Genomic DNA, 12725 nt, shown 5'->3' on the forward strand with positions numbered 1-12725 from the left:
GAAGAGCTTTCCCTAATGTCTTAGGGAGAATTAATTCTTATACAAAGAATAAAATTAGGATTTTTCATTTTCCTCTACGTCTGATCATCTCACCCCAGATATGCTGTTTCAGGTAGTAACAATATGGTTGTTGACTGAGATTTAGAAAGGTGATCCTGGGAAAAAGAAAAAAAAAAAAGATGCAGGTAATAGCAACTCATGAGGTCTACAACCAGTGGCATTGCAGAATTTTAAAATTCCTGAATTTGTGAAAAAGAGTATGCATTCTAATGTCAGAATGTTATTTTGAACAGTAGAAGAGAGCAGATGGTTATTCAAGTTTGTAATAGATGTATAATGATTATATTAAAATACTAATTAAAGAAAAATTAGGTTATATTTTAAGGAGGATTGTCTGAAAAAGTTCAGCCCAAGATCCTAAGGAAGAGGAAGATGATATTTATTTCTCTAAACTCTAAATAAGTTGACACTCATTCTTTGACAGATTTCTTTCACTCGCACTCTCACACCCACGTACTCAACAAGCGTCAGGACGTGTGCCCAAGTGGTCTGGCCAGGATTGTTTAGGAGCAACACAGGACAAGCAAAAAGGGCCAGTCCAGTCCTTGTGACGCCTCTGGGGATCCTCTCGATTGGTGATGAATTAGTTTTTGACCCATCTGTTATCCTTTAAGACTCATCAGCTTTTATTCTTTTAACTCTTGTTTTGTTCTTCCTTCTGGTGTTTACACCCTCCCCCCCCATTCATGTTGCATACCAGTCTAATATTACTTTTACAGTTTTTTTTTAGAGGAGAGTTATACCAAGGGGACAAGTCATTATGGATTCTGTAAAAGGGTATGTTTATTTTCTGCTGAATGAAAATGCTGCATGATATTAACACTGGACATCAGTTGTCAAATGTAGTATAACAGTCATCTAATAAAATGAAGCTTTGTAGGGCTCCATATTGAGAGATCCACGTCTATAGACACTTCTGTTTAATGTTCAGCAGTGCTCAGGAAAGGAACGTTTTCTAAGACCCAAAGCAGAGCTTATTTAAAGTGAAAATATAATATTAAAGAAATGGACTGTTTACCTGTATTACTTATAAAACACTAAGAAATAACGATTTTTAGTTTAATGGGACTTTGATCCATCTGTAGAGTGGAGAGAAAATTACAGTTTTTGATAACTCCTATCTTGAATAGGAGAAGAGTATTTTAGGGCATGGATCAACTGGACTACTAGGGAGCGTGTTAAAACCTTAACAAAAGAGTGTTCAATATTAATGAAGATATATCGGGGAGTGACAAATTATTTAAGTGCATGTAAGTTAACCCTAAAATTCAGTGGTGAACAAAGCAAAATGGTTGCTTAGGAGCAAAATTATGATTACGGTTGGATTCTACTTAAATCTGCTGGGAAGACCCTCATAATCAGAATTTTAATCACTTGCTATAGCCCACAGCATGGACAGGCATCTACATAGTCGAGTTTCCATGTCTTAACAAATCACCACATTAGCTAAATGCATATGTATGTGCTCTTACTTATTGCAAATGCAAAGAAAAAATGTAACCGAAATCGCCTTTTTGACAGATGCAGTTCAGCGGTGACAAAAGATACCCTAAGGTCATGGATTTTACTTCTCATCAGCTACTAGTGACGAGTCTATACAGACCTTCTTGTTTAAAGGTCAGGTGTAAATGGCTTTTGCTAATCTTCCCCTTTTATACAACAAATTGGTGTGGTAGGGAAGGGGAAGTTAACTGGTTATTAGAATTGATCCTTAAAGAGGAGGGAGAAAAAATGTACAAGAAGAGTCATGTAGAGAAAACAAAGCTAAGAAAATCAAGTATTTCAGATGTGAAGAAAGGAGATCTGTGCAGAAACGGAAGAAATCATAAATACAGGAGACAAATTATTTCAAAAAGAACCCAGATTTAATAGTATCTTATGAGAATGGAATTTGCATTGTAATACGGGGGGGGGGGGGGGGGCAAAAAAAAACAGCTATAAAAGCTCAGTGTTTGGGTAAGGCCAGATTACTTTGTATCCAAGTGCTAGGAACTGGCTGATGGAGAAACAGGAGCCAGTGAATGGATGAACAAGAAAGGCCTATGTTGAGAATATAAACTGATAGTGTATTTTTATATAAAACACAGTGGCATGGCCTGAGTTTTGATAAATCTTACTATACCTGCTTAACCTTCTAGTTTAAAAAAAAAAAAAAAAAGTTTCCAGGTTCTTTAAATGTTATTTCTGTTAATGTATTACAAGACCGCGCGCAGAATGTATCAAAACATAAAGGCAAAACTTAACCTTTCCTAAAATGCACGAATGAACAAAATGTCAGAGATTAAAATATTACAAAAAAACAAACTCAATGCCACTTATTTAATTATGAGTTTTAGCACGTATCTGGCTTTGAAGAATTGGCAAGAGCTGTGGGCCTCAAGTTTTAGAAGGCATTTGTGGTTAAATTATTGGAGAGCTGACTCACTATTTAAATAGTTTCAAGTCGGGCATCCTTTTCAAGAATTAAACTTGATTCTTTCTTCTTAGGCCTCATCACTTGACTTAATTGTTGCAGGCTTCTGCTGTATTTTCCCTTCTCCTTGATATCCAGAAGGCTTCCGTGTAGCAGTGATGCGCGCAACTTGAATTCCAGTTCTGCTGTTTTGTTGTTTCATAAAAATCATGGTTTTCGTATCTCCTGTTCCTCAGAGGATATTTTGTAAGGGTTTAGAATTTCCAAGAATAAAATAGTTTAGCAGCGCTCGCTTGTTTAACCTAGCGTGGTTTGGAGTGTGATGTTCTGGCAAAAGTGTTTGCATGTGTGTAGGTCATTTTAAAAATGATACCAAGTACAACTTAAATCTGTTTCTCTGGAAGCTTAGACTAAGAGGATCATTTTTCAGAGAGCAATTAAAGTAACAAGGAATGTTGTCCCGCATCCACAGGAGGATTAATGCGGATGCTGGCATAGATGGCTTGCATGCTCCTTGGCCGTTAATGACAATGGTGTGCGTTTTGAACAGGGTTCTTGAAACACGCTAAGGTGAAGATTTAAAACTCCATTTAATGTTGTGTGTATCTATGCAACTATGGAATAGAGTAGTTGATACCAACCTAGCACCTAGATGAAATGTGTTGTTACCTTCTATATCACGTCAGGGTAGGCCAGAAGGTGGGGTGCCTTGTCTTGAGGATAGGGGAGTGTGGATCTTAAAATGTGGCACTAGAACTCAGCGGAGAGGTCTGGAGGTGCATATGGGAGAGAGCTCTTAGGAAGGGGTTTATCGTGCAGTATGATCAGTGGTGCATAAGTCATCGTCTTCAATATCACAAAGTATTTAAAGATTAACATAGCATTGCTGCCTGCTGCAGTTCTAATGCGACTGTTTGAGTTGGTCTTTAATCTTGATTTTTACTGTAACTGGGGTGAATATAAGAGCTTTTCTGTCAGAGTGAGTATGTATCTGTAGGAGATCATTGATGAATACTGTTCCAACAAATATTGAAGTAACTTACGTGAATTTGAGCATTTTGCTACAATAATCACTTTTAAGAAGATCTAAAAATTATTTTTAAATATTAATACAATTTTTAAATTGTATACAGCGATTCTTCAAGATCAATTGGCAGATTTCTAAACATTTTGCCATGAAAGCAACATTTGCTTAATTAAAAAAAATAAAAATATGGGGCTCTAAATTTGTTTTCCTTTCATATTTTTTCAGGTTTCTAAATGCTTTCTGGTCGTTGTTCTATATAGCACGAGCTAGGCGTGGGGGGCTGGGGGAAGGAAGAGAGAGTAAAATTTGCTGATCAATTTGAATACTGAAAACTAAGCAGACCTGTGCTGCAGAACCAACGTATCGATTTGAGTTTTGAAGAGCTGAAATCCGCGCATATATAAATTTGAGAATTAAAAAGGGGAGGGGAGGGGGGGAAAAAAACCCCGCTTCTAACTTGGAAGAGCAGGCAGTTGCCAGCTCCCGGGCCGGCTTTTCGGCCGGCCAGCGGGCCCGTTTGGAGCAGCGGGTTGCCACGGTTACGGGAGCCGCGTGGGGAGGAATGCTGCTGAGAGGGCAAGTTCTTGATGTGTGAACAGAGAGAGGAGGAATTTGGTGTGATCCTGCCTCAGCCCTCCTAATCACACGTTCAAAGAGGGCTCTGAGGGCGGTGCGCACAAACTACACGCTTGTGCGCCGAAGCTTGTGTGTGGTTGCAATAACTTTGTTTTCATAGGAGCCAGGAGGCTTACGGTTCAGCTTGATTTTTGCCAAGTTTTTATTTTGGAAAGGGCTAAAGGGAGAAAAGGAGCATACATTTAATGCTGTATTTTAATCATAAGCCTGACAGCATGCTCATTTAATAAAAATCTTGAGGTAAAACTCCACCTGTTAGCATAAAGCAAGTTATAAACGAGATTCTGCAACTTCACCTCTACCATTCATAGTTTGTTTTTTCATAATTGCAGCCAGCAGCACGAAACTATTTCTCAGCATGTTTAGTTTCTTCTTGGATCTCCTTTGCTGCAGTTTTAACTCTGTTATGGTTTGTTAGCACTGCTACCTCTTCATCCTGCTAGTACTTCTAGCGCTGTTAGCTTTTCATCCTTTGTAGTACTTGCATACCTCCAATATTAATTTTGTAATTATCATTGCTAAATGGATGAAAGGCAAGAATTATGTCTTGGCATAGTTCAACTTGCTTTACTGTTAATATACTGTCTCTCTGAGATACGTCCCCAATTTGGGGGTCGGTTGCTGTTATGTCATCTTTTGTCAGACTCTGCAAGGCAAGGGCCTAGCAGGACGTTTGAAAGAAAAGCAGTTAATTTGCAGGATGGTAGCTTGGGGGGGGGGAGGCAAGGAGAGAGCTTCATGCTCCTTTTGCAGTATTTCTCAGAGTTGTTTCCCTGTTCTGCTGAACCCTCTCGTATCCCTTTAAACTGCTGTGTTTCCATGGGAGAACATTCCAGCTCTGGCACCTCTTACCTCTGTTCTGTCTCCAAGCATTAAAGTGAATTAGTCAGTCTTTGCAGAAATCTCTCTCCCCCCTAAGTAATTATGAAGTGAAGAGGTGCATTCTGCAACCATTGAGGGAACAAGTCTCTTAGAGCTGACCGCAATCTGTAATTACCAGTTTAGAGCAAATGCTTTATTTTGATGCAGCATCTCTTATGTGCATGTGAGGTCTGGTACGTGGGAGTCCCATGTTCCAGAAACCTAAGTTTTGCTTTCCTATTGAAAGAACTTGGCCTCACAGTACCGAACATATGCTAGCCAAAATAAACAGAAGGTCAAAGTATGGGCTATTTTAAGTCTTAAGTAGGATACCAAGATTCTTAAATCATATAGAATTTGCCACCATGGATTACATCAAGACTCTGAAGACCCAGGATTGCCACATCAGATAAAATCTGTCATCCATTTAATCTCTTGTATTGACTGGTTGTAAGATGGGCAGTCTCCGGATAGCAGCAAGTAAGTAGTCCTGAGCAAAACTCAAAGGACTGATTGTAGTACCATTTCAGGCTTCTTTGCCTATCTTCTGGAAGGAATAAAATGGCCACAAAATGTTTGTTATCTTACTCCGATAGCGTTTTTCCTACACGTTAAGTTTGTTAGCTGGTTTGCTGTCTCAAATGTCTGTTGGGCTTTCACTTTGATCAAAAATGTGTGTTCTGTGCAGAAAAACTTAAGCTTTGCTGTAGTGACATCTCCAGTTAATGATCAGCAGATGTCACGAGTTACTTACAAACTAACTGCATGCGTGTTACCTGAGACGCTCAGGGTTGTACTGTAAGTTTGTGCACGGGTCTTTGAGGTGACAGTATCCTGGTGGGATTCCTTCGTGCCGTAGCATAACCATCAGTACCACCGCTGTACGAAGACTCTTAGTCTGAGCTGAGAGAATTACTTCTCCTGATGCACCTGTAGAGATTTGGCTGTGGTTTCTTCAAATAGTTCCAATTGTGAAAGTTTAAAAGGAAGGAAAGATGTACTGGAATGAGCTTCGGGGAGGGGCAGGATCTGTGCTGTATGGCTCATCCTAGGGAGAACTTCTGTTTTACTGAAAATAGAAGTTGAGAGGAGTTGCTGGCTTTCAAAGGAACCGAGTATGTCGGCGTCAGGTTCCGTCCTAAGAAGATTTTTGACAAATAAAATGGCAAATTTTGCCCCTGTTTGGTGTGAATGTTTTAAATAAAGGATGTAGTCCACAGCTCATGAAGTACTCTTAAAACATATTTTCCCTCTTTGTCATCATCCAGAATTGAGGATTTTTTTATAAAGGATCTAGATAAATAAGATCACTTTATAAATTGCGTTCCATCCTTGCTGCTTATATTTTTGCAGTGTGAGAATTCACTGTTAAACCTAAATACACCAGATGTCATTAAATATCAAGCAATCTTTAACATGGTATGCAAGGATGGAAATGATAAAGCATGAAGGATGTTAAATCTGAAATGAATCAATACATATTTAGTATCATTCTGTAAAAAGTTTTTAAAAGAAAAATGTTTTATAGAGTAGGTCTTTAAAGTAAAGGAAAAGTAGGGGGCAGGAAGAGAGATGAAAAGTAAGTTACGGAACAGAGCTAGTAGTGGCTTGTATCTGTGAATGTTTGGCAATGATTTTCCTTTCCCTATGATAAAGGTCATGAAAAAGATTTAAAACAATTTAACTTCTGAAAAAGAAACCGATGCTAAGACATCTATATGTTTCCTGTAGGAAGCTAGTCATCCAAGTACAATGAAATCAGGTTTCTTGTTTTAAATGGGTCACCTCTATCGCCAAACGCTCTGCTGTCTAAGAGGCAGACTGGCAGTATGCACCAGGCAGCTGTTTTGATGGTGGCTGAAATACCTGCTCTGGATTGGAGGTGGTACTTACGTAAATCACTGGTTAAACGTAAACCGCCGAATGAGCGGGGACTGCAAGTTTTGAATGTTGAGAGGAGGTTATTGAACGTAGTTTTCCCATTTCAATGTGGTTAGTTGCCTAGCAAAATATTTGTGATGTCTACTCCTAGCATCCAGTGTAGATGCAATTTGGGTGCCCAAAATTTAGACTTTCTTGCACACTGAAAGGGAAAAGGTCAGCCTCTCTGTAGTGATGGCGTTGATTAACAGCATTCAGGTTAGCTACCTAAAATATATATATATTAAATGACTGGATTCATCTCATTTTTTATATATATATATATATAAAAAAGTGTGTGTGTATATATGTGTGTGTGTATATATATATATATATATATATGCGTGTGTGTGTATATATATGTATATATATATAATATAATGTAAATAAAAGAAAGAAGAATCCTTTTCTCCAGGCTCCCTAGATTTTCTTGTGTTTTTTTAGCTGAGATAATTTATTTTTCTCAGCTGTGTTAGGTAGATCCTTAAACAGATGTGTTAGAGGCAAAATTTAGAAATCTAATGTGTCTATTCCTGCATGAAGGAGTTTATATTAAGCATCTTTTAATAGTTCTGAGGAGAACAGTGTTTGTTTTTAAGGTGTTTTATAAGAGGCGCTATATTAATATGCTTGGAGGAGGCAAGAACGGGGGAGTTTTCTTTTAATACTTAGCAATTTTTGCATATTTTTACATAGATATGAACGTTTGTATCAGGAGAGTGAGCCTTTTCCAGGCTTTTGGATGATCTTCATGGCGAGCTAATTCTACCTTTAAGCTGCAGATACAACAGACTTATCTTTCCTAGTGAACACTTCACGGGGTTTCGGAAAGAAATCAATTAGCTGCCTCCTGTTTGCTGCTTTAGTTTGAGAATTTTTTTTTCCCCCCTCTAAAATGAGGGGAGACTAAAAGGGTCACCGTTAACTTCTCGCATTTCCAGTCGGTTGACACAGCAGGTGGCAAGCAGGATGCCTGCTCGCAGCTTGCCTGTGGTACGGTTCGTGGAGAGATTCGACCGTGCTGCAGGAAAACTTGGCTCCAACCTGTCATGTGGCTTAAGTCCACAACAAGACAATTGAGGAGGCTTCAGGAAAGCGTCACAGGAGTCTTCTCAATTATGTAGAAGGTCTGGTGCCTACCACTGTTCCTCCCGTCAAGAAGAAAGAAGAAATTTGGCTTTCAGCCACTATGTTAGGGTGGCTTAGGAAGCCACCAAGCATTTTCTACTTTATACCAATTACTTTATCTATAAGGTCGCTGTTCCTGTGAAGGACGCTATTCCCCTGGTGTTGGAGTTTGCATGTGATGTTATGTAGTTGACCTTTATTTGACCCCATCGGACTGCCCAGCCCTGATCAGAGTTCCCACCAGGGTTCGTTTAAAATCATTGGCCATGAGAAGTCACATGCGGCTAGGGGGGTCCCTGGCTGTCAATCACAGGGAACTTTCCAGAAAGGAGGCAGAAACAAGGCTCGGTATGACTACGCCCCCCCAACCGCGCCTTACCTATAAAAGGGCGGCTGCGAGTGCTGCGCGTGGTAGTTGGTGGTGGTCGGCAGTTGGAGCTGGTGTGACAGCAGAAAGGGCAGGGGGAGAGGCGAGGCAGCGGGGCTCGTAGGAGCAGAGTCAGTTCGGGCCATAGCCTCACCTTAATCGAGCGGCGACATCGACCTCCTGCCGAAGGCCGCCGGACAGCCGGCCGTCAGCGGGGGGGACCGCGCTCTCCCGAGGCCCCCCTCACCGCCCGCTCCCCCCTGGGACGGGACGCGACGCCGGACCAGGACACGCTTATTCACGCAGCTGCACGAGGGTCCGTGAGTCCACTAACAGGGGCATTGCTCCTGGGGATCGGCTCACCCCGTTCGGTGCGGCCACATGGCGCATACAGGGTTACGGTGATACCGGCGATCAGCACACCATCTGATGTGGCTGCATCGTGGCCTGATCAGGGCAATCTTCCCCCCCACCCCTTTTCCCTTTCTTATATAGACGCATCGATACCATTCATCATCTCACTTACTTTGGAACCTTACTTGCCTTGTTGTTTTTTCCTGGAAGCTTCCCCTAAACACCACTGTATATAGTTACACTGTATGTTTGTATTGATTGTTTATTTGGAGTCAGTAAAGTTATGTTACTTGTAAATCCATTGATCTGGGTACTGTAATGCTATACCACCTAAACAAACCGTTGTTTCTTATTTGGTAAGTCCTGAGGAGAATGATCAGTTTTCCATAATGCCCTTCAGTTGGTGCAGGTGCTCCTCTGCTGTGGACCGGGACACGTGGGTTTTCAAGCCTTCAAGTAAATGTCTGTCTTCCTGTTGTGTCGTTTGTTGCCAGTTGCTCTTGAGATGAAACTCTCCAAGTTTTAAGAACTTAGGAAGAAAAAGTGATGGTCGTTGTTTTAAATTTTCTTCCTCTTGCAACATTTTTTTTCAGCAGACTACTTCTTATTAAGTAACTACCTTCATTTCATACATACATCTGGTGTTCCCTGATAAATACAACTATTGAAAGTCAAAGAGAATTCAAAATTCTCTCTAAAATAGCTTTTTCTTTTTTTATTTTTTTAATCTGTTCTGGCTGTCTCCTGGCAATAACTTCAGTTTACTTCACAGGAGGCAGTTAGGAAATTGAAACCTTGCTAGGCTCCATACAGATGACAACTGTTACGGTGTGTGTTCTCTCCTTTCCCTTCCCAAGTATTCAGTTGTTCTTTTTCAAAAACTTAAAGGTTTCCCCTGGAGCTGTCAAGTACAACTAATTTCTATTTTTTGTTTACTTGATTGATCCCAGCATTAATTACGAAGTTGAGAAAGAAGCAGGTGTTGAAACCATTCATTTATATTGTATATTAAAAGTGCGTTAATGAAATTTCAATTTGAATATAACCCTTTTGCTCCGTCTTTGATAGCAAACAGCTGTGAGAACGCAGTTCTCCAGTTTTAAAACTTTCAAGTGTTACAGTGCTGGTACAGCTGAAAAATGTCTTAAATGGAGAACTGAACTTGTCAGCTTTCTGCATTGTGATACTTGCTCTCAGGGTTGGTGTAAAGCATTCTATTCGTTGTTGGCTAACGTATTCCAAGTTTAAGTAAACCGTGACTAACTCCTTACAATACTAATGGAGCACATCTTGAAAAATATATTTTAGGAATTGGCAAAGTTAAAGCTGTAAGGGTTTCAATTGTTATTGGCAACAAAAGAAATGTAAAGTGCCAAGCATGCTAGCCTCAATTTATGTGAGGCCTCAAGTTTTAAAACTAATTGATGATTTGAAAAATATTATTCTATTCAGTATGCTAAATGGAGTAGTTTAAAGAAACAAATAAAATAGTGAAATGCTCCTCTGGTTTTGATTCACCCGTCTGTCAATGAATTTGGGATTTTAAAATACCTCCACAACTTAAAGCATTTTTGTTGTTTTTTGTCACGACCAGTTTAGCTCCGAAGAAAATGATGTTAAATATAGAGGTTTTGATAATACTTTTTTTTTTTTTAATCTATCTTTTTAAACAAACGTCTTGAATACCACGAGGAAGTAAAAGCACAAAGGAGTTCTGGGTTCCAGTGTTTGGAATTAAGTCCTTTTTTAAAATATTGTTTTAAATAGTGTAGGCCAAACAAAAACTAGTCTTTGAAAAGGATGGATGCTGAAACTTTAATTTTAAGGTTTAAAAAGTGATGTGGTCTTCCAAATTGTGGGATTGAGAATGTTGTAGGCAAAAATGATAGTGTATGGGTGTATGACTTAGCTGCCATCAAAGTATTATCAAGTGTATGCCACAGGCAGCTTTCTCCAGTTACTCCATTGGACTTTCTAGATATTAAAATTCTGGAGGAGGAAAAAGCCCAATCTTTGTCATCTTTTTCCATTTCTTTCCCCTCCCTTTCCTCCCACCCCCCAATTCTGTGGTATAAAAAACTTAAAACTATGTTCACAGTAAAGCGACGGCACTTCAGTTGCATTATCTACTCTCTACTTTGAGGTCTGGGAGCAAGATGTAAAGGACCTAGCAATACTGGGTTTGAAAGGCTGTGTGGTGACTCTTCCTTTTGAAGAAAGCATGTGCAAAAGATGGGTTTACTGACAATGCACTTTTGCTTTTCCCTACCTCTTCACAAGGGTGCTGTGGTTTGGAATTTTTTCTTCCCTGATTTTTTTTAAAAGATGTGTGCTAGCAATTACTGCATACAGAAAAAAATCTCTGAAAGTTAATGTTTGATCCTGCAACCAAAGCATGCAGAATTCAGTTACTGCCAGTTTTTAGATCAGCTGTGCAACTGTGGTCTGGTATGAATGGGGCTACCAGATACCATGAGCAGAAGGGAGAGTAAGACTGCTGTTTGTCTGTGGGGCCCTTCCTGCACGAGGGAATATACGCATTGTTCAGCCCACTCCCAACCCAGGGCAGATCGCAGAACTGCAAAGGTAGTTAGGGTTTTGAATTTTTTTTTTTTTAACCATTTTTGATGATGGTGTGACTTATCTACTGTGTTTGTGCTAGTGCCTTTGTCTTCGTTGTCTTTTGAGAAAGTAGCGTAACTTACTGGCAGTGCAAATACGCTGGTAGTACCAGTTCAGAAGCTGTGGTTGCAAAAAAAAAAAAAAAAATTTTTTTGGTGTAAGGCTCTGCTTAGTCTGTGAGGGAAAGAGACATGTTTTACTTAACTAATCCGAGTAATAAATCTTACTGAAGTTATGGCAGCTTCTAATTTTCACTTCTGCTAACAAAGTTTAGATAAGTGCTGGTCTTGTTTTGTCTTTCCTGGGGCTTTTACCTTGCAGTGCCTTAATGTGTTAGGCAGAATCAGAAAATACTCTCCTCTTCCCTCCCATCCTGTTCTCTCCCCCCCCAGCGTGTGTGACTGTACCTAAGCACTGCAGATGCTCCATGAACGGGAAATTACCTCTCCTAAATCTGTCATTGTAGACATAACTGAAAAGACGACTTAGTTTTAGAATTGTAACTGTGAAAATGTCTGCTGCTTCGTGTATGTATAAGTTTGTGTAAATATTTTGCAATCTGGGAAAATTTAAGAAAATCCCAAACAGAATAAGTAGCTCATTTAAAAAAAAAAAAAAAAAAAAAAAGGCTACTTGAACTTGTAATTGAAAACAACTCGTTGGAGAATTTTGTTACTGCTTCACAGTTAAAAGAAATAGTTAAAAATGTGCTTAGATCATTTAAGAAATATTCTTAGGTAACTGAAACAGGCTAGCCTGCATTAGGTAGGCAAACCATGTGAAGGCCTTAAAACTTTGCTAGGAAGAATATTGGGGTAAATACTAGTGCAGACACTTCCTTCAGAGTAGTTCACGTGTGGAAATTCTTTTTGCAGTGACCACTTCTAAGATGCTGCAGATGAACACAGTCCCCAGCAAGGGTGAGTGAAGCTTTCTGCTTCCTTGGTCCTCTCTCCCTTCCTGAAGGCTGTGGCAGGGAATTTGGAAGCTAGGTAAAGCCTGGTCATTATTGAAGGGGCTTGGTTTTCTGAAAACTGGGCAGAGGTGACTGAGGCTGTGAGTCTGTCCCCCAGTTGGCTCTGGCACTTGCTGGACTGGGTGCCGAGCTGGTTTGGTTTGCGAAGCCAGCAAAAACCTAATCTGACCCCAAACTAACTAAAAAGAGAATATTTCAATAGTTAGATTGGGTTGGGCTGTCGTGGAACTAGGGCCTGTGGGTTGGCAGAGGGATAGGTCTTGAAGTCAGTTGTGCACAGTTTCGTCTAAGATCCAGAAAGCTTATGGCTAAAGGGCAAATAAATTATATTAAGGGTACGTGACTTGCTGCAAGTTCCTGA

The 12725-nt window shown here is 39.9% G+C and overlaps 1 protein-coding gene across 4 annotated transcripts in view; it reads left to right on the forward strand.

Moving 5' to 3' along the window:
- The window catches only part of FRS2 (fibroblast growth factor receptor substrate 2), a 55805-nt gene that overhangs the window by 26474 nt on the left and 16606 nt on the right, over nt 1-12725 (forward strand). The window contains exon 1 of one of the 4 annotated variants that reach the window (XM_068935407.1): nt 8456-8728. The exons of the other annotated variants lie outside the window; for them this stretch is intronic. The gene's annotated coding sequence lies outside the window, so the exon portion shown is untranslated. Of the gene's footprint in view, nt 1-8455; nt 8729-12725 lie in introns of those variants that run through there. 4 annotated transcript variants of the gene reach the window in all.

This window comes from Struthio camelus, chromosome 1 (assembly GCF_040807025.1).
Source record: "Struthio camelus isolate bStrCam1 chromosome 1, bStrCam1.hap1, whole genome shotgun sequence".
Classification (NCBI taxonomy): Eukaryota; Metazoa; Chordata; class Aves; order Struthioniformes; family Struthionidae; genus Struthio; species Struthio camelus.